Source organism: Oryx dammah, unplaced genomic scaffold (assembly GCF_014754425.2).
Source record: "Oryx dammah isolate SB20612 unplaced genomic scaffold, SCBI_Odam_1.1 HiC_scaffold_18, whole genome shotgun sequence".
In the NCBI taxonomy this organism is placed as follows: domain Eukaryota; kingdom Metazoa; phylum Chordata; class Mammalia; order Artiodactyla; family Bovidae; genus Oryx; species Oryx dammah.
The window spans coordinates 66635967-66658764 of record NW_024070202.1 but is presented as its reverse complement, the minus strand read 5'-3'; the positions used below and the strand labels follow the sequence as shown (position 1 = coordinate 66658764).

Below are 22798 nucleotides of genomic sequence, written 5' to 3'. Positions count from 1 at the left end.
ATGATAATCAGGAAGATTAGTTAGTTGTTATTTAAATGTTTGGGATTTTGCACTACTTTAAAGAAACAAAATCATTGAAATCTTTAAAAATGCCTTTTAAAAAAATGCATTCTTCATTTTAACATAGATGCAAGGTAAATCCTTTAGTAAGGATCATGACTTTTCTGCACTGGATAGAAAGAATTTAAGCCAGAAAAAAAAGCTAGATATTATTTCAGGTAGCTGAATATTTCTAAATCAGTAGGACCTGCTAAGAAATATCCTTTGGATGCTTTTTCTTTCATGAGTGAAATGATCACAAACTGATTTGCTATTCCATTCCAAAATTACTTCAATTTAGGTGATTAGCAAGAGGAAATGAAGAGTGTCTATTTTGAATGTGTGAAATCAAAATTCCAGGTAATTAACGTTGACTCAACTTCACCATAACCCCTGATAATTTAATGGACTACTGCTGGTGCATCACCTCCCAAATACAGCCACTTAGATGATCACAAGAATAAAAAAACAAAACAAATACAATAAATAACTTACTATCTTGACATATCATAAAAGACTGGCAAATATATAAATACACAAGAACAAGCAGTATCATTCAAATTATGTATATAATATAGGTAGTTGATACAAAAAGACTGTAATGAAATGCAACAAAATTTTTAAGTATAGTAATATTTATGGGCTGTAAAATCACAATTTCTTAACCTATATTCAGGCACTTTCAAATTTCCCACATGAAAATCTGAATTGTAATGAAAATACTTTAAAAAAAGAAAAGGAACAGTTGAAGTAGAAATAACTTATTTTCCCAATATGCTGCAGTTAATAAATATGGCCTTTCAATAAGGCAGAGACCCAGGGATTAAGGACAAATACCACAGCTCAGTTATGGCAAATGAATTCACTTTATCTTCTGGCCACATCTGATTCTGCCTCATTTTCAAGATATGCTGACAATGAGAAATATGAATAAAGCAAAATGTGCAACTTAATGAATGATTGAGGTGACAGCCACTAAAGAAACAGAGTTTTCTATAGTCAAATCACTATTCTTCAAAGACTCCAGAATTTCTCTATAATGCAAAATATTCTAATAGGTTTCTCAACTTTTAAACATCAAAAAAATTTCAAGACATCCTACATAACAGTGATTATAGTTGGTTGGGAAATATATGCTATGAATTTAATAACATTTTAAATGCATCCGTATGACTTCTCGGGTAGCTCAGTCGGTAAAGAATCGGCCTGCAGTGCGAGAGACCGGGGTTCAAGCCCTGGGCTGGGAGGATCCCCTGGGGAGGGAAATGGCAAACCACTCCAGTATCGCTGCCTGGAAAATCCCATGGACAGAGGAGCCTAGCTGGCTACAGTCCATGGGATCGCAAGAGTCAGACACAACTTAGCAACTAAACCACCTGTATGTACTCACTGGTAATAAAATCCTGATCATCTAAAATAATCTAAAAATAATGCTAAAGATACAATATATATGACTCATGACTTATTCTGTATCCACTCAATGTTGGGACACACTTGAATTCAAGGCCTACCTTCAACAACTTTACCATATACAGTGATCTGTTCATCACTCAGGTGTATTTAAAATATGGAACCATTTTATAGACAATTCATGCTGCATGAGTATCACTTTTGAAAGAGCTCTTAGGAATTTTAGAGTGAGGGGAAGAGAAAGAATTAATTGAATGGCATCCATTTCTCATAGATAAAACAACTGATTTTTTTTTAATGGGGAAAAAAGTATATAAGCAGCGCAAGCAGTATTTCTTTTTCACTCAAGTTAGAAAAATACAGTCTGATCAAGTTCAGCCTTTATAAGGAAGATATTTTCCAATATATGGCAGGTTGAAAGACTGTTTTCTATCTTTTATAATGATACAAAGAAAATAAATGACTGTATCACGTGAATAGTATACATTAGACCTGTACAGTTGGAATAATTTCTCCAAGAGAATACATTATGGTTTTTTATTAATAAGAAAGAATCAGATAGACCCAGATTCCAAGTGCAGCTCATCCAACCACTAAGTTCTTCATCTATAAAACATAGCCATGATGGCTACCACATACTGTTATGGGGATTAAATGAGATGTTAAACACAGAGTATCTGCAATAGAGGAACATTCAGGGAAGGTTTGGTCTTAAAGACCAGGGTTCTGGGAATGTAATGATTATGGAGATAAATGAAAAAGACTGTTTTTTAAATATACAGGTATACGTTTAGCTTCCGAAAGCATTCCCTGTGGGAAAAACTGGGAGCTGTTGAACAAGTCACATCTAAGTTTCTTGTATTTCCTTCTGTTCTCATTTCTGACATTGCTGCTAATGTGATCACTAATTTGGCAAGGTTGCTACAAATGATGACCTTCCTATTCCCACCACCTGTTTTCCTCGCCCATAGAGTCTATTGTCTATTCTGATCTTTTCCCATTAGTATGATTTGATATGTATCTGTTAACTCGGTAAACTGGGATTTAAATAAACTTCCCATTCATTCTTAAAGCAGTGGTATACACTCTGTCCCTGTAAAACATATCAGGCATACATTCATTTCCTACAGAAGAAATTTGTAGTATGAAACCACAGGGTTACTTTATGTCTAGCAAAATGGATTTGAAAACTACTTTGTAGCGACTTCTCTGTCAATCCAGTGGTTAAGATTCCAAGCTCCCAATGCAGAGGCCATGGGTTTGATCCTGGTCTGGGAACTAAGATCCAACTAAGATTCCTCATGCCAACTGGCAGGGCCAAAAAAAAACAAAAAACAAAAAAACACCACTTTGTAAGTGTCCATTAATGCTAGAGCCAGTTGCTGTGTTAAAAACCATCAGGAAATTTATCCCATTACCAAAAAGGAACCTACATACATATATATGAACATATTAGTGTGTGTATGTAAATACATATACATGTGAATGTAAATACCCATTTATGCAAAAATAAATACATACTATAGATAGAAGGAAGGGAGAGAGGAAAGGAGGGAAATAGGAAGAAAAAAGAAGGACCTAGAAGGATTAATATTAATCCTTAGCGTTGCAAATGGGACTAAGCACGGGCTATAGAGATAGAAACTTCCCATTTTATCCACTTATGCATTTTAAATATCTTTATAGCAAGCTCATATTGCTTTATTGGGCTTCCCAGGTGGTGCTAGTGATAAAGAACCTGCCTACAATGCAGGAGACATAAGAGACTCAGGTTTGATCCCTGGGCCTGGGTCAGGAAGATCCCCTGGAGTAGGGCATGGCAACCCACTCCAGTATTTTTGCCTGGAGAATCCAATGGACAGAAGAGCCTGGCAGGCTACAGTCCACTGAATTGCAGAGTCGGACACGACTGAAGTGACTAGGCATGCATGCATGTATTGCTTTACTGGATTTTTAATTATTTTTAAAAATCTGATTACTTCAGGGCTCAAAAAAGGACATTTTAAGACATCTCATTTAATTATTTTAGGTCACTAAGCACTGCTAAGTGCAATTTTAAAATACACTAAGGTTTTACTTTGAGAGGAGAAAAAGATATTCAGATGAGCCTTTGATCACTGTATGATTTTTTTTAATTTTATATTAGGGTATAGCCAATTAACAAACTGTGATAGTTTCAGATAAATGGCAAAGGGACTCAGTCATACATATACATGTATTCATTCTCCCCCGAAACCCCCTCCCATCCAGCTGACACATAACATTGAGTAGAGTTCCATGTGCTATACAATAGGTCCTTGTTGGTTATCCATTTTAAGATTTTAAACTAGGATTTTTAAGAAGTGATATGAATTACTAATATGTACTTTGACCCCCTAAGCATGTACAAGCACTGTGTGCAACCTAAGAGGAAAACGGAGCTAAAATGATTTTCTCAAGGTCTGTATCATCTAGAAGAGGTGCTCATGTAAACCACCAAGAGGAGAAGGGCAGTAGCCCAACTTAAGACGGTGATCAGCAATGCTCATGGAACCCTTCAAGAACACCTGGCTCACTTTAGGGAGTAGATTAAGCACTGGGAGATCCAGGTTAAACACATAACCATTAAGAACAGAAGGAGAAGGGAACGTTAACCATCCCAAGCTCTTTCACTGTTACCGAAAAGGCTCAAGCTGGGAGACCTCCAACTTCCTCCCATTCTAGTCACCCACCTGTTTCAGTTCATCACCATTCCACACTGGTGGAGGCCCTAAGGATGCTGGAAGTTTCTGGAGGGAACAGGACAGGTGGGTGTGATTGACATGTACATCACGTGAGTCCTTCCCACTCATCCCATCTCCTCCTCACTCATCCCATCTCCTCCCCTCCAGTGTCTGTTCAAACTGCTCTCACTATCCACATCCAACTCTATGAACAGTATCACACACTTCAACCAACCTTCAGTTTCTGGTAATGACCTAGACCAACGCAGCCCAAAAGAAATACAGTGCAAGAAAGGTGAATCACATATGTAATTTTATGTCTTCCAAGAGCCGCATTTAAAAAATAAAGAGAAATTGATGAAATTACTTTTAACAATGTATTTTGTTTAAATCAAATATATCCAAAATATTAATTCAAAATACAGACATACCTCTTTAATTTTACTTTGTTTTACTGCACTTCACAGATGATTGTGTTTTTTTACAAACTGTAGATTTGTGGCAATCCTGAGTGCATCAAGACTATAGATACTGTTTTCCCAACAGCATCTGCTCACTTTCTGTTTCACATTTTGGTCATTCTCAGAATATTTCAAGGTTTTTCATTATTGTTATATTTGTTATGGTTATCTGTGATCAGTGCTCTTTGATTTACTATAAAGATAACTCACAGAAGGCTCAGATGATGTCAGCATTTTTTAGCAATCAAGTATTTTTAAATTAAGGCATACACATTTTTTAGACATAATGCTATTGTACACTTATTAGACTACATGATAAACAGTTTTATAGGCCCTGGGAAACTGAAAAATTCACTTGTTTTATTTTGATACTTGCTTTATTGCAGTGGTCTGGAACCCAACTCACACGATCACCAAGGTATGCCTGCATAATCAACATAAAATCATTAATAAGCTGTATTTGTCCTTGCCATGTGCAGCAATATGGATGAGCCTAGAGAGTAATCTGCTTTGTGAAATAAGTTAGAGAAAGGCAGATATTGTATGTTTACACTTACATGAGAATTTAAAAAATAAAACAAATCAGTATAACAAAACAAAGAGACTCACAGATACAGAAAACAAGTTAGCGGTTATCAGCGGGGAGAGGGAAGGAAGGAGGGACCAGATAGGGATATGGGGGTCAAGAGGCACAAACTACTATGTATTAAAAATAAATTACAAGGATATATTGTATAACACGGGGAACATAACCAATATTTCATAATAACTTAAAATGGAGTCTAATCTACAAATATACTGAATCACTATGTTGTATACCTAAAACTAATATAATACTATAAATCAACAATACTTTAATAAAAATAACTAATAGAATATTTTAAAATTTTCTTTTCCTATAAATGTTTTAAATCTGGTATAAATTTTACATTTACAATACATCACAATTCAGACTAACACACAATTGTAATATATCACAATTCAAGTAATCAGTAGCCACATGTGGCCTGTGGCTAGTGGCTATTGAATTGAACAGCACAAACCTAGACTCTCACTCCAATGAAAATCATCCCAAACCTTTACAATGATGATTCTTGCTGGATGAAGTGATCACGGGTGGTGTTTTAAAACTAACTTTGGCTTACCTGTATCTTTTATTGTCCTCCAACAAACACAGATTGCATGCATTTACGTATTTTTTAAACTTGTGATTGTAAGTGTCTTTGACATATAGGGAGAATTTCAACAAATGAATCTTCACATTCATGCTCTAATGCAAGTTATTATGTTAACGGCACATGTGGCATCGGGCTTCCCAGGTGGTGCAGTGGTAAAGAATTCACCTGCCAATGCAGGAGACTGGGGTTTGATCCCTAGGGGTCAGGAAGATCCCCTGGAGAAGGAAATGGCAACCCACTTCAGTACTCTGGCCTAGGAAACCCCATGGACAGAGAAGCCTGGTGGGCAACTATCCATGAACTCACAAAGAGACATGACCGAGTGGCTGAGCAGGCACACACATGTGGCATTAGCACTTGTCTTCACTTCAACCTGTCAATTCATACTTAGTTCCTATCTGTTTCACCACTATAAATTATTCTCCCTGTTGCCTGCAGCCCACCCACCCTCTCCTTCTGCAGGTCACTGGGTTGAAGGTACAGTATGCCCAGACTCTCAACACCTCTGCAAAAATACCATGCCCAATTTCTAGTTCCGCTTTAGTAGAACTAGGGTCACTGGTATATGACTCTGAGGACTCAAATTCAAATTAGAGAAAAAGCTGCTGTCTTCAGTGCTGCTCCAAACTTACTTTAAAATAGGTATTTACTAATTATTTAAAGTTAGATATATTCAAAAGCTATTACATGCCCCACTTTGGCTTAAAAAAAAAAGACAAGCAACAGAAGCAACTAATTTTTTAATCAAATAATGCACTTCTCACCTCAAAGATTTTGACATAAATATAAAAACCATAAAATTATGGTTTTGGTGTTTAAATACAGAAACAGTCTAGTCCCTGGAAAATGGGAACAAGAGGTGGACACAGCTTAAGTTAAATGGACTTATGTTAGGAAACTAAAGTGTGAGCAGTTACTTTAAATACCTATAGATTTTAAAATTTAGGTTAAAGTTTGGTTTCTATGAAGTGTTTGCCGTTCTAACAATGATACGTTTGCCCTTTTCTCGTAGGCTTTGGAAGGTGGCATGTGGAATCCTAAAATGGGGAGTTTTGACACCTGGATTTCAGTTCTCACTGCCAGCTGCCAACCAGCTATATGACCTTGGGAGCAGTCTATTCACCCTGCTGGATTCAGCCTCACCAGCTGTGAAGAGAAGGTTGACAGCACAACCCTTTCTCAGGCTGCTTCCAGCTTGCCATTCCTGACCTTTGCACTAATCTCTCTCTATCCCATTATCCCTGAAACACTTGCCTCCTCATGCATCTCCTGCTTGCAAAAGGAGAAGATGGCTGGCAGCACAGCAGTGAAATGGGAAAGAAAGGCTGTTTTATTTTAAAATCTCAAATGAGTCACTTTTCAAGAATGTATCATTCTCTGGTGCCTCAGTGCTTGGTCATGATATCAAATCAGCACTTCCAATAAAACTTGCTCTAAGAACCTGGTATTTGTTCCACATACTGTTCCTAGATGATGTTTATACTACACATTCATCTCTTTTAAGAGCCACTTGTAGGTACAAAACAATACAGAAGTTATCAAACAGCTATCAGCAGCCAGATAAAAATCAGTTTTAATCAGGTGTTTGCACCAGCTTCTGATAAATTAGGAAAATCACAGCTTCCCACACTTCGCACATAACCTCCCCAGAACCTTGCAGCACTGTAAAATCTAGCCTGCTCCAAGAATCACGTCCTACCCCTTAGGGCTGGCTGTAGCCATACCCAGGAGAGCTCTCCTTCCGATAGACCCTTTCCCCACCCCCACCAAAGCTTAAGTCAGGGGGCAGCTGATGTTAACTGGTCTGTGCTGATTCCGCCAGGCCTGATTTTTCATGCTGCCATTTTGAATTAATAGAGGTTTCCTCTGCAACGGATGCATCTTCTAATCAGGCTTGGAACACAGTAGGCACCGGGACACACACTCACACACACACCACCGGGGAGCTGGACATAAGCATAATTCAAGACACTTGCAAGCGAGAACTAAACAGCAAATCCGGAAAGACAGTATTAGTTAACACAGCCCTACCAAGACAGTGTGCAGCCACAGCAAATGACTGTTTCCTTACGTGCGTCTGAGTTTAATGGGCAAATTTAACCCCTAAATCTTAGTTCTCCTCAATTTCTCTAAAGTTCAAGCGTCCCTCCCGCTTTGAGTCCCTCCTACTCGTTTCAGACCTCAGGAGAAATGTCGCGCAATAATCTGTGATCCGACAGACCAGCGAACGGAGGGCGCAAAGGCAAGCTGAAGTGGATAATCATCTCAGAAATACGAGTGCCTTTGACCACTAAGTGCCCCAGAGCCACCGCGTTAACTTGCCCAGACATCCCCTGTCCCCAAGAACCTCACTGGGTGTGGCTTGAGGGTAGGGTGGGGTGTTGTGACAAGTCCTTCGGCCCGGGTAGACTCCAGCAATAGCTGACACGTTTGCCCTTAACGGGAGGATAGTCCTCTGGTCACGATTCGGAGACCACAGACCGGGGTAAGCGGGGCAGAGCCGGGCCCAGGGCAGCGGGCCGGGCCGGCAGCCATGTTCGCGCGAGCCCGCCGGCGCGGCAGGTGCGTTACCTACCGAGAAGGTGCCGGGCTCGCTCCGCCACCAGCGATGCGCCAGTGCGAGCCGGGATCCCCCGGAGCCGGGGGGTGGCGAGGGCGGGGGTGGCGCGCGGTACACACCCCAGCGGGCCAGCAACTGGGATATCAGGCAACAGAAACACAGGAAAAGCGGCCTGGGCAAGCGAGAAGAGTTAAAAAGAAGTGGCGGGCGGGGGAGGAGGATGATGGGGGAGGAGGATGATGGGGGAGGATGAGGTTGCGGTGTGGAGGGCAGGGGCAGGTTCCAACCAGGCTGCAGTGCTCGCGCCCTGGGGTGGGGCATCCCTCTCCTGCGCCCCCGCAGTCTGCAGCCCAAATCACCTTCCCCCACCCCCAACCCCGGACTGAGGCCCCCCTGTCTCGTGATCCCCTAGAGACCCCCAGCCAGCATCCGCGGGAGTCTGCCCCAGGTAGCACCACCCGCGGGTCTGGAGAGGCAGCCGGAGGCGACCAGAGGCACACGGGGGACAGGGATGGCGGATCAGGGTGAAACCCGCCGGGGGAAGCGGCTGCAGACGCCCTGCGCTCCCAGGGGTGCCCTGCACGGCTCACCTGGGGGGCGGCGGGCTCCAGGCTCTGGGCTCTGCTCTGCGGTGCCGATGCCGCGGCCGGCGAGCGTGCGCGTGCTGCGGCTGCGGCGATTACTGTGGCGACGTCGGGGGCTGCAGCTGCAGCGGCGGAGGCGGCCGTCGGGCGCTTCCCCCTCCCCAGACTCCCAAAGCTCCGGGCCGCCGCCCCCAGCTAACAGCTGGTCGGGCTCACGTGACCGCAGGGCCCACCCTCCCTGCCGCCGCCGCCGCCGCCGCCGCCGCCGCCTCCTTCCCCACACCCTGGCCCCGGGCCGGGCCGCGCCGCACCCGCGCTGGGCCTGATTCCGGAGGGCGCCTGGGAGCAGAAGGGGCGGCTCAGAGGGCGAATCTCACCGAGGAAAGTGGCTCCCCCTTTGCTCGATCTTTATTTTTTGATCATAGCCGGGCTTGCGTCTCTCTCTCAAGCGAGACCTCGGGCTTTAAGGAGTCAGACCCCACTTTCTCTGGCGCTTCTCCGGGATTCCTCCGTTTCGGTTGCTACGTGCGGGCCTCTGTGCCTAAGCGAGATTTCTCCGCGGAGAAACGTGTCCAATACTTTGTCGACTCATATGTCCAAGCCGACTTCCTTCCTGGGTTTAAAGGTACGGTTCTGCGCCATGTTGATAAGCCAGACCGTATCCCATACTTAAAGACAGTGAAGCCCAAAGAGGTTAAGCAACTCGCCCAAGGTCACGTAGCAGGTAGCGAAGCCAAGATCCCAAACCTAAGTTAATAAATCTATAGACAGGTACCGAGTGTGTTGATACTGGCGTCAAGGTCATTGGTCAGGACATGACCATCCATCCGTCTGTTACTAGAACAGACTCTACCTTTATAAACTAATAAGAAAAGATCATGTATACCTATGGCTGATTCATGTTGATGTATGGCAGAAATTAACACAGTATTGTAAAACAATTATCCTTCAGTTAAAAATAAAATTTTAAAAATTCATAGAAAAGATCATCTCAAAAGATATGAAGAGATGGTTCACAGGAAAAGAAACTGGATTACCCCTCAGGCACATGAAAAAAATATTCAAGCTCCCTTAACTGTAAAGCAAATACAGATACAAAGTAGCGTTTTCCACGTGTCAAAAATAAAAGTTTTATAACTTCCATAGAGGATAACTTGGCAATACCTCCCCAAATTACAAATATGTACATAGTCTTTGACCTAAGGATTCCATTTCCGGAATTTATCCTAAAGGTGTACCAACACAAGTGTGAAATGATATGAGTACAAGGTTATCCATTGCTACATCCTTTATGCTAGCAAAGATTGCCAAGCCTATGCCCATCAATAGCTGCTGCTGCTGCTGCTAAGTCGCTTCAGTCGTGTCCGACTCTGTGCGACCCCATAGATGGCAGCCCACCAGGCTCCCCCGCCCCTGGGATTCTCCAGGCAAGAATGCTGGAGTGGGTTGTCATTTCGTTCTCCAATGCAGGAAAGTGAAAAGTGAAAGTGAAGTCGCTCAGTCAAGTCCGACTCTTCGAGACCCCATGGACTGCAGCCTACCAGGCTCCTCTGTCCATGGGATTTTCCAGACAAGAGTACTGGAGTGTGTTGCCATTGCCTTCTTTGATGCCCCATCGAGAGCTGTTCAAATATATAACTGCACATTGTACAATGGAATGCTATCTAGCTATTTAAAAAATGAGTACTGATCTATGTACTGATATGAAAGCTTTCCAATCTATAGTAAGGGTGAGGGAGCCGTATGAAGAACACTGTATAAATGTGTTACCAGTTGTGGGGAGGAAGTAGGCCTGTACTCTTTTGAAAACACACAGACTATCTTTGGAAGGATACCTAAGAAACTGTAATAGTAGATGTCACCAGGGAGAACTGGGTTACTGAATGCAGGAGAGGGAAAGAGACTTTTTTTTTTTTTTTTACATCTTTCAATGTTAAGCCTGTGGTTGTGGTTTGCCAGGAGTGAAAGAATAGTGGGAGAGGGCTGGGGGAATCAAGGCAGATAGTGCAGAATAGAGCAATGGTCATAGAATTCTGGAGCACAAAGGGACCTGATTATGCATTTAATCCAACCATGGAAACTGTCTTTTTAACTTTCATCATAATATAGTAGATTTTGTTTTTGTTTAGATAGAATATAATTGGATCTTCATTCAGTCAGACACTCTTTGTCTTTTAATTGGAGCTCTTAGATCAGAGTCTTTTAAACCCGGGAACATTTGGCGAAGTCTGGAGACATTTTTGTTGTCAGGATGGCAGAAGTGAAGGAGGTCTCTACTGGCACCTAGCACATAGAGGCCAAGGACGCTATTAAATATCCCAAAATACAAAATATAGGTCCTAACAACTAAGAACTGTGTTGTGCTGTGCTAAGTCTTTTCAGTCATGTTGGACTCTTTGTGGCCCCCTGGACTGTAGCCCGCCAGGCTCCCCTGTCCGTGGGATTCTCTCAGCAAGAATACTGGAGTGGGTTGCCATTTCCTCCTCCACGGAATCTTCCCCACCCAGGGATCAAACTTAAATCTCTTATGTCTCCTGCCTTGGCAGGTGGGTTCTTTACCACTAGCACCACCTGGGGGAGCCACAACTAAGAATTTTCCAACCCTAAATGTTGGTAGCATCGGGGTTGAGAAACTCAGGTGTAAACCATTTCTACTTAATGTAATTATCAACATGATAGGTTTTCAATGCAACATCTTGCTGCTGCTGCTGCTACTAAGTTGCTTCAATCGTGTCCAACTCTGTGCGACCCCACAGACCGCAGCCCACCAGGCTCCCCCATCCCTGGGATTCTCCAGGCAAGAACACTGGAGTGGGTTGTCATTTCCTTCTCCAATGCAGGAAAGTGAAAAGTGAAAGTGAAGTCACTCAGTCGTGTCAGACTCTTAGCGACCCGTGGACTAAAGCCTGCCAGGCTTCTCCGTCCATGGGATTTTTCAGGCAAAAGAGTACTGGAGTGGGGTGCCATTGCCTTCTCTGAACATCTTGCTACTTCTGTTTATTCTGTTCTTTTTTGTTTGCTTTTTGCTCTTTCCTTTTTTTTTGAAGAATTGTTTTTCATATTCCATTTTACAACCATTATTGTAAATAATGAGAAAAACAAAGTTCAGTTCAGTTGGTCAGTCATGTCCGACTCTTTGTGACCCCATGGGCTGACAGGGGAGCCTGGAGTGCTGAAGTCCATGGGGTTGAAAAAAAAAATTATTAGCCATACTGGTTGTTTTTTTTTTTTTTTCCTAGAATTTACAATATGCATCTTAAACTTATCACTGTCTACCTTCAAATAGTACAATTTCAGATATAATGCAGAGCACTTTCAACCGTATACCTATCCTCTACCCCATTTTTACTGCTATTGCTATCATTTGTTTACATGCAGGTTATATGATAATGAGCTCTTTCAAATTTTGTCTGAAAACATCATCACTTTACTTTCATTTTTGAAACTTTTTCTTGGAAACAAAATTTTTGGTTGGGGGGCCGGAGGAGAAGGGGATGACAGAGGATGAGATGGCTGGATGGCATCACCGACTCGATGGACGTGAGTCTGAGTGAACCCTGGGAGTTGGTGATGGACAGGGAGGCCTGGCGTGCTGCGATTCACGGGGTTGCAAAGAGTCAGACATGAATGAGCGACTGAACTAACTAATTTTTGGTTGAGAGCTTCGTTTTTTCCAGCACTTTAAAGGTACCATTCTATTGTCATAAATATTCTTTGTCAAACAAGACTTGCAAAGTTTCTAAAGGAAAGTCTGTGTTTGATTGTATTTCTCCCTCCATACATAATATGTCCTTTTTTTCTCCTATGGTAGATTTTAAGAGTTTTTTCTTTGACACAGGTTCTGAGCAATATGGTTATAATGTACCTTGGTCTGTTTTTTTTGTTTGTTTTTCCTATGTTTATCCCATTGGGGCTTACTGAGCTTCTTGGATCTGTACGTTTATAGTTTTAATCTAATTAGGAAACACTTTGGCTGTTATATCTTTAAACATTTTACCCATTGTACCCTGCCCCTCCCAAATTCAGAGACTCCAATTATAATTTATTAGACCCCTTGATACTGTCCCACAGATCACTAAGACTCTGTTCTTTCCCTCTCCCTACTACTCTATATACTCTCTTCATTTGGACTAATTTCTGTTGATATGTCTTCCAGTTTCCTTATCTTTTCTTCTGCAGTCTCTAATCTACTAATGGTTAATATTGTCATGAAAGTTTATTTTTCTCTTTGTTTTTATTTTTTCAAAGGGGCTTTTATACTTCTCCTGGTCTGAGGAATGCCTTAACTCTTCTTCATCCCCACAGTAGATATCTCAGGTCTATAGACCTCACTTGGCCTGGTTGAGATCTGGACCTGACCATCTCTCACAGCTTCAGAAACCAGGCGGAGTGAAGCAAAGTTGCACAGTAAAAGGATTAAATGCCACCTGTCAATGAAAGTTTTATGTAAGATACTTTATTCTTTATCTCTCTTAAATTCTACTCTTCTTTTTATACTATCCATTTCTCATACACATTTTCCTTTAAATATCAGATCATATATATTGTAATAGCCGTTTTAAAGTCCTCATATGCTAATTCCATCATTTCTATTTTTAGTCTTTTATTGGTTGTTTTATCTCCTGCTTCTTTGTCTCTTTTGTAATTTTTCAATGGATGTCAGTCTTCGTGAATTTTATGTCAAGTGATGGATTTTTTCTTATATTTCTTTAAAGGTTGTTGGACTTAGTTCTTAAGAATCATTTTCACACGAGACATGTTTATAAACTGTTTAGAACCTTCCTAGGGTAGCTTTGGTCTTCCCGGGTGGCTCAGTGGTAAAGGATCCACCTGTCAGTGGCAACCCACTCCAGTATTCTTGCCTGGAAAATTCCATGGACAGAAGAGCCTGGTGGGCTGCAGTCCATGGGGTTACAAAAAGTCGGACACACCGAGCATGCACACAGGGTAGCTTTAACTCTGTGACTACTCTGGTTTTTACGAAGGTATGGTTCAACTATTGGCTCTAATGAGTGCTCCATGTAATCAGTCAGGTGATTCTGGCTGGTAGGAATTTGGACAATTCTCAGTTTTGTGTGAGCTTTGGTAATTTTTTGTTGCATAGCTATGCAACAGTTGTTCTTTCCTCAGGAGTTATTCTTTGCCCTCCCTTGTGGTGACTTACCATATGCATGCACAGATTGGTCTTCTCTCAGTGACTCAAGGAAAACTTTATGCAAATTTCTGGGCTTCTTTTCTGTTTAGTTTTCTCTTCTTCAGAGCTCTGCCAACAAATTCTAGCTGCTTTGACCTCCTTCAACTCTGATGTCTGTTTCTTCAATCCTACAAGACAACTGGGCTCTGTTTTGTTTTCCTTCTTTTTTATCATGTATGGTTCAGGAATTGCCTCCAAGTAGAAGAAAATTGGGGTAACTGCAGCTCTTATCAGAGAAGGCAATGGCAACCCACTCCAGTACTCCTGCCTGGAAAATCTCATGGACAGAGGAGCCTAGAAGGCTGCAGTCCATGGGGTCGCTAAGAGTTGGACACGACTGAGCTACTTCACTTTCACTTTTCATTTTCATCCATTGGAGAAGGAAATGGCAACCCACTGCAGTGTTCTTGCCTGGAAGAATCCCAGGGACGGGGGAGCCTGGTGGGCTGCGGTCTATGGTGTCACACAGAGTCGGACACAACTGAAGCGACTTAGCAGCAGCAGCAGCAGCTCTTATCTTGTTTCCTTTCTCTTGAGAATCCCAGTCCTGTTCTTCTAGTTGCTCATAGGTTGTCCAATGTCTGAGAAAATTTGTTTCATATATTTTGCCCAGTTTTCTAGTTGTTCACAATAGAATAGCAAGTCCCATAGCAATTCTTCCTTCATGGACATATGTGGAAGGCAAGGAACACTAATCTTAATGCCCCTAAGGAACCAAATGTCCAGATACAACTAGACTCATCCGCACTGCAGAAAGATTCTTTACCAGCTGAGCCACCAGGGAAGCCCTAAGAACTGTAAATGTATAGTTTATACTTACAGAACTTCTTCAACATACTGATATAACAAAGAACATTTATTGGACACTTGTACCAGGAATGGACTATTGCTGCAAAGATGAAAAAGGTATATCAGCCCCACCTTTCAAGAAGTTAGAGGCAAGCAGGGAAATAATTAAGTATAGAAGTCATATATGCATATATTGTATGTTGCTGTCAGAGTAACATAAGAGTTATGCATAGATAAATACATTAATCCAGCATGTTGGCAAATATAAACAAGTTTAAAAGATAATCATAAATGAGGATTAACCAAACCCAGACCACCTAAAAAAATACACTGATGATAGGACTTGCCTGGTGGTCCAGTGGCTAAGACTCTGCGCTCCAAATGCAGGGGGCTCGGGTTCGATCCCTGGTCAGGGAACTACATCCCACATGCCACAACCAAAAACCCAGCATAGCTGAATAAATAAATATGACTATTTTAAAAAATATATATTGATGATGATTTTGCGTTTTCTTCAACCAGTGTTACTGGTTGTCTAAAGAAGCCGATGCAATGATTTTGAGGAGCTGAAGTGCATGTGTAATTGAGAAATACATTTAACACATTGCATGTAGAGGTATTTTCTACTTAGTACTTCTTTTAGTGTAATTATAGGAGGAGGAAAAAGATCTGTCATTGGGCAACTCTCATGAGGATGAACGACAGACAATATTATGTGAGTGAGACACTTATGTATGGGTAAGAAAGCCTGTGTAACTGCTTTGTATGTGATCTTATGAGAACCAAAGAAAGGAGCCGACAGGATGCCATGGGAAAAAGAGAATGAAAAGCACTAGTTAAGATTAGTCAGCCACCTGCTTTAATCCTATGACAACCATGTTTAGGAGGTTAGTTTTCCGAATTTGGTTACCATGGTAACAAACCTTTAGAATGCCCTTAAAACAATTTACAGAATGACTCCCATATTGAATATAGGCAACACTGAGAGATTATAAGTATGCATATCTATTTTTAAATTATTTTTAGAATTTAAATGATCAGTCTGGCCTTTTAGATATGTAGTTTAGAAAGCCATAAATTGTATTTTAGCGAGAAGGTGTAAAATCCTACTCATATAATTACATGATGGGCTTGTAAGTTCAGTTATTCAAATGTGTCATTTCAATGAGTGGCTCCTATTTAATTTTGAATAAGATAGCAGTTCATGAATGTTCAGGACCTGGTTTTAGAAACAAATTATATATGCTTGACATTCATTGTGGCAACTTTAGGACTCATTCATGGGTTTAGCCGACAGAGCAGATCATTTAAAGGACAGTTGTTGAAACTTCATCTCATGATCATCAAAGAGCAAACTAAAGATTCTATAATCAGACTTAAGGAGTTTCAGCCTAATTCTTTCTTGCTGATATGTTTTCCTAGTTTACAATGTGTAGAAAAGGTTGACCTCATGCTGTGTATGGTTTTAAAATAGGGCTTGCTTTTAATACTCTAGTGACACCTGTGGCCACCTTTTAATAGATGAAAGCTCATTTTGAATTGTAAATGTTGAGCCTTTTATGTGGACAATTTTAACATCACTGCTCACTTGAGATAATATATGACTGTATCAGAAGTTACTATTAGTTATTTTCCAGTTCTTTGGAAAAAACAAAGTCTGTCTAAATTGCTATAGAAATTTTGGTTTCAATTAAAAGATTTCCTTCATGCTCTTAGTGATTAAACAATGATTTTACCTATTGAGAGAATTTATGAAATTTCTCATTCTAGAGAAAGAGTATTTTGTTTGGGGTGCTCTTTTGTGTTCTATGAAAGACCAAAAAATTGGTATTTCGTTTTCTGTCAGTTTAATTCCAGAGAACTGACAATAATCTAGATATATAGAGATAGTTTAGTTTTTAAATCCATGATTATTCTTTCTTTTCCATTGACTTTCTACCTTAATCATAAACCAAGTTCTACATTTTTACTATTCTTATATATCCCTTATACCATTATACTGTTCTTCTTATTATATCCCTTATATTACCATTGGCTCTAGCTCTTACATGTGCAAAGGATATGACCTTTTGCATATGTAGAATGATTTATTCCTGAGAACTGGAATCTGGGTTTGGTTCTATTTGAATTTCAAAAAGCACTGCTCATATTTTTTGAAACAAAAATGAAAAGCAGAGATTATTTTACCATCATATGAATTTCTCAGCTTACTGATTTTTCTTTACCATGAATACAAAGAAAGGATTGAGCTTTAAAAATTATTAGAAAATTTCAAGAATAGCCAAACACATAGAGGAAGTACACTGTTAGCTCAGGGGCTGGGGGGAAAGTACTACCATTGGGTATAGGGTTTCTTTTTGAGGTAATGAAAATGTCCTAAAATTGTAATGAATATAACTCTGCAAATGTACTAGGATTTCTTGACATGTAAAAAAAAAAATCCGTGTACTACAAATTAATTTTTATAAAAAATGAAATAATATACCTCACCTAAAATAAAAAAGAAGAAATATTAGAAAACCAAAGAACATTGCCCAGTTTGAGGGAAATAGGGGAACAATAAAGAGTTAATAATTTTAAGGAATTATTGCCATAGTAGTAAAATGTTGAAAAAAAAAATCCTAGAATTGATTTACTGTTCACTCTTAATGTGAGAAAGAATCAATTAACTTTAGTAGGCTGTTTAATTTTCTTTAAAGCATGTGATTTAAACCAAAAACTTGAATTGCTACTGGATGTGGTATGACATTTTGTAAAAAGATCTTATAAAATGTAGCCAAAATGTAGGAAAAACTTGTGATTCGTCTCCAGGAACCATTGGTATAGAGGTAACAGGAGAGAACAATTATGCTGGGAGGAAATCTGGCCATTCAAATGAGGGTTTCACTGCAAAATCCTTTTTAAGTTCTTCCTTATTTTTCCACAAGTAAAATGCTGTTTCTCATTTTAGGGCAAATCTTCTGCACTTGTACAACTTCTCCTCCTGGTTATTCCACAAAAGTATAATTACCCATTTAATTAATTTAGCTTTTAACTTAAGAACCAACTTTTTAAAACCTAGGGTGTCTGAAAGAGAATGTATACCACACAGAAAAGCTGCACAGCAGTCCCAGTAAATGGGATCATAAGCGTAAAGAATCAACAATATGTGATTCAATGTCATAATGTCCTACTCTTGTTATTGTTCATTCACTAAGTCATGTCCCACTCTTTGCGACCCCATGAGTATAGCCTGCCAGGCTCCTCTGTCCATGGGATTTCCCAGGCAAGAATACTGGAGTGGGTTGCCATTTCCTTCTCCAGGGGATCTTCCCTACCCAGGGATTGAACCTGTGTCTCCTGCATTGGCAGGCAAATTCTTCACCACTGAGCCAACCAGGGAAGCCCCTACTCTCTCATATCCAGAGGTAAAAATTAAATTCAGAGTTATATTAACACAAAATGCACTCTAGCAGAGTAAATCCAACAAATGAATAAGAAAATGCTATAGGAAACTGGAAGTAAGCCCCAAAGGATCTCCCTGCCCTTCATTCTTTACTGTAATGAAAACTATCCCTCAATACAATTTACATCGTGTATGGAATTGTTTTTACTGTAACCATTTACTAAAGAAATTATCCTACTGTAGTGTGGAATTTTAAATTAATGAAATGACTTGTAAATTCCCAGAAATCCCCAAGTGGGATATAATTTACCTGTTACTAGAGACCAAGGTGACAGCATTCAACTTTACTCTGGATTTTTAGAATAAGACCTCAGCAAACATCTCATGTCATTTGCTTTTAGATCATAAAATAAAATTGATGGTAGTCTAGCTCACAGGCACTTAGATTGGTTTTGTAAATTATTGGCTGACTCATACTCACTGAAGGCGTCCATTTTATGCCAGAGGCTTTATTAGCAGTACAGGAACACAAAGAACTGATAAACAAAGGAATCCACAGACACTGCTAGGTGTTGCAGACCTCCTGAAGTCTTCCTGCAGTTTTTATCCTTTCCCTAAAAGTAATCTATGCATATCAAAAGGAGCCACTTAATCCTTTGGCAACCCTCAAGCAAAAGGGGTCAGGAAAGATGATTGTTGGTTTTACATAGAGGACTACTGGGAAATTTTACCTGAATTATAAGTGAAACACAGAAAAGTGAGCTAAGTAGAGAATGTCAGGCTCCAAATTGACAAAAATGAATGGCAAAGAAGTTTCCAGAGAAAGGAAGTCATGTCCTAGACAGAGCCTTTCAATGACTGGTACAAAACTATAGCCACATACACACATATATATACACATACAAACACACTATATACATACACATACTATATATACATCCAGTTCATAGTTTATACACAGTAGATAGTTTGCACTATATAAATATATATATATGCACATATATACATCTATATATGTTTAAGAGAATTGTTTTTTTTTCCTAAGTCTCAACTGTATGTTCTTCTAAAGGGGTGGGGTTATAGATAATTCTGAAAAAAAAATTATAAATAGAAGAATAAATTTGGGGAAAGTCTGAGCTCTTTTCTCCTTTTATTAGACAAAATGTACACAAAATAGCTTTACTAACTATCTAACATTCTGCTGTAAGAATTTAGTCATAAAAAATTTCTAACCCTAGGAAAAGTGGTATCTCCATACAACTTATCCTTTAACAGTATATTCCTTTTTCGGCACAATTAGTTGCCCCAGTGCCTAATGTTTTCCAAAATGCAAAAAAAAAAGCAGTACTTATAGAAGAAATAAATATAGGAGACTGCATATTCAAGGGCAGAGAATGAAATTAACTGTCTTTCAAATTAAGGTTCTTACAGCACCTGCATCAGTATCATCTAGCAAGTGGGCTAAAACGCAGATTCGTGGCCCATTAATCAGAATCTCTAGGGAAGGAGTTAGGAATCTGCACTCTAAACACAAATCCCACATAATTGTAGTGTACATGAAATTTGAATCATTGCTACATTTCTATAGCTTTTAGAAACCGAAGCATGCCTCTCATTATGTTTGAAGACAGCTATGAAACCAGTGTTTGCCAAGGTCTCTTTCTGTTACTAGTCTGGAGCAAGGAACAGGAAGTTGCATAGGTAAAGCTAAAAGCAGAGGCAAAATAGTGTTTTAAAGAGAGAAAAGAATTTACCTTCAAATCCCTGGTAGTTCAGTTGGTAAAGAATCTGACTGCAATGCAGGAGAACCTGGTTTGATTCCTGGGTTGGGAAGATCCACTGGAGAAGGGATAGGCTACGCACTCCAGTATTCTTGGGTTTCCCTCATGGCTCAGCTGGTAAAGAATCCTCCTGCAATGTGGGAGACCTGGGTATGATCCCTGGGTTGGGAAGATCCCCTAGAGAAGGGAAAGGCTACCTACTCCAGTATTCTGGCCTGGAGAATTCCATGGACTGTATAGTCCATGGGGTCACAAAGGGTTAGACATGACTGAGCAACTTTCACAACCGCTCCAAACCCATATGTAACAATGTATGGATTTCTTTGTACTAAAAGGGAATATGCAAATCCTTCTAATTAGAATGCTACAGATATTAAGAGATAGAAGTACTATAATTATAATGTTTTCAAATGCGCATTTAATTTATATTCATGTTTGACATTTCAGATTTCAATTCAAACTAAAGTGGGTAAGAAAAAAATTAAAACAAAACTCTTATGTCCGGGTGCTCTGCGTCGCTGGAAAATAAGTCCTTTGTTATTTATTTCCCAGTTATTATTGTAATGACAATTTGTTTTTTTTAATTGAAATGTAGATTTATAATATTGTGTTTCAGGTATACAGCAAAATGATTTAGTTATACATATATATTTTTTATTCTTCATGACAGGTTATTACAAATATAATGAATATAATTCCCTCTGGTATACAGTAAATATTTATCTATTTTATATACAGAGGTATGCATCTGTTAATCCCTTGGTCTTAATTTATCCCTCCCTGCCTTTCCCCTTTGGTAACCACAAGTTTGTTTTCTATGTCTGTGAGTCTATTTTGTATGCAGATTCATTTATATTATTTTTGAGATTCCACATATAAACAATATCACATACTATTTGTCTTTCTCTGTCTGGCTTATTTCACTCAGTATGATAATCTCTAGGTCTATCCAAACAACTTGCTATTTTATGAGAGGTGAAAGGCATTACTTTTTCCCATAACATTTCACCAAGTTTCTTTTTTTCCTCTTGTAGTTTCCAAACAACACTGAGAAGTCACCCATGTCCTCAATTCAGTGGACAGATAGCATGCTGATATCTAAATAGCATTATAGATGTAAGCAATATCTTATATCACAAATAATAGGAAAAGTACAAATTCATTTCTACAAGGAAAGATTCAAATGGCTAATGACCCATCTGAATCAGAATCATCTTTTCTTGTTATCTTTATAGCAACTCAGAATTTCATTTAATTACAAAAGAAATTTTATAGCACTAATTTACTCACTAGGCATTATTGCTTTACTGATTGATTTGGCTGTGCCAGGTCCTAGCTGCAGCATGTGAACTCTTAGAGTTGCAGTGTGTGGGATCTAGTTTCCTGTCCAGGGGTCAAACCCAGGCCCTCTGCATTGGGAGCACGGAGTCAGCTTTAGGACCACCAGGCAAGTCCCTTGGAAGGCATTAATCATCATAATGCCTACCCGTGACACACAATAAACTTCTAAACCAAAACATTAATGACAACTACAACCAAAACAAAACACCACATACCAGTGCCCAAAAATTCACTATTAACTATTGCCCTTAATCAGCTCAGCTCAGTTGCTCAGTTGTGTCCACCTCTTTGTGACCCCATGGATCGCAGCACGCCAGGCCTCCCTCTCCATCACCAACTCCCAGAGTTCACTCAAACTCATGTCCATCGAGTCGGTGATGCCAACCAGTCATCTCATCCTCTGTCGTCCCCTTCTCCTCCTGCCCTCAATCCCTCCCAGCATCAGAGTCTTTTCCAATGAGTCAACTCTTTGCATGAGGTGGCCAAACTATTGGAGTTTCAGCTTCAGCATTATTCCTTCCAAAGAACACCCAGGGCTGATCTCCTTTAGAATGGACTGGTTGGATCTCCTTGCAGTCCAAGGGACTCTCAAGAGTCTTCAACACCACAGTTCAAAAGCATCAATTCGCGCTCAGCATTTTGAGCATTACTTTACTAGCGTGTGAGATGAATGCAATTGTGTGGTAGTCTGAGCATTCTTTGGCATTGCCTTTCTTTGGGATTGGAATGAAAACTGACCTTTTCCAGTCCCGTGGCCACTGCTGAGTTTTCCAAATTTGCTGGCATATTGAGTGGCACACTTTCACAGCATCATCTTTCAGGATTTGAAACAGTTCAACTGGAATTCCATCACCTCCACTAGCTTTGTTCGTAGTGATGCTTTCTAAGGCCCACTTGACTTCACATTCCAGGATATCTGGCTCTAGGTGAGTGATCACACCATTGTGGTTATCTGGGTCATGAAGATCTTTTTTGTACAGTTCTTCTGTGTATTCTTGCCATCTCTTCTTAATATCTTCTGCTTCTGTTAGGTCCATACCATTTCTGTCCTTTATTGAGCCCATCTTTGCATGAAATGTTCTCTTGGTATCTCTAATTTTCTTGCCCTCAATAGTTTGATGCTAATTTCAAAACAATTGAAACCACACCACAGCTTTCTTTACAAATATATCTAAACAGAGTGGATAACCAAAGACACATTCAAAATGTCATCACACCCGTCTCCTCACTTTACCTGTTCATTTTCCTCACTTAGTTTCAATATAAGACCGAGAATAACAGAAAATCAATAAAGCTGCTGAGTCACCTGGGGCTTGAAGAATTTTTCACAAAACCAATTTTTTTCCCAAATAAACTTTATTTTGAAAAGAATAC

The 22798-nt window shown here is 39.9% G+C and overlaps 1 protein-coding gene across 2 annotated transcripts in view; it reads right to left on the bottom strand.

Moving 5' to 3' along the window:
* Nucleotides 1-9641, bottom strand: part of SCRN1 (secernin 1) — a 65316-nt gene extending 55675 nt beyond the window's left edge. The window contains exon 1 of one of the 2 annotated variants that reach the window (XM_040259708.1): nucleotides 9312-9641. The gene's annotated coding sequence lies outside the window, so the exon portion shown is untranslated. Of the gene's footprint in view, nucleotides 1-8940; nucleotides 9106-9311 lie in introns of those variants that run through there. The other variant, XM_040259707.1, reaches the window with a different exon arrangement.
* Between the last annotated feature and the right edge of the window lie 13157 nt (nucleotides 9642-22798).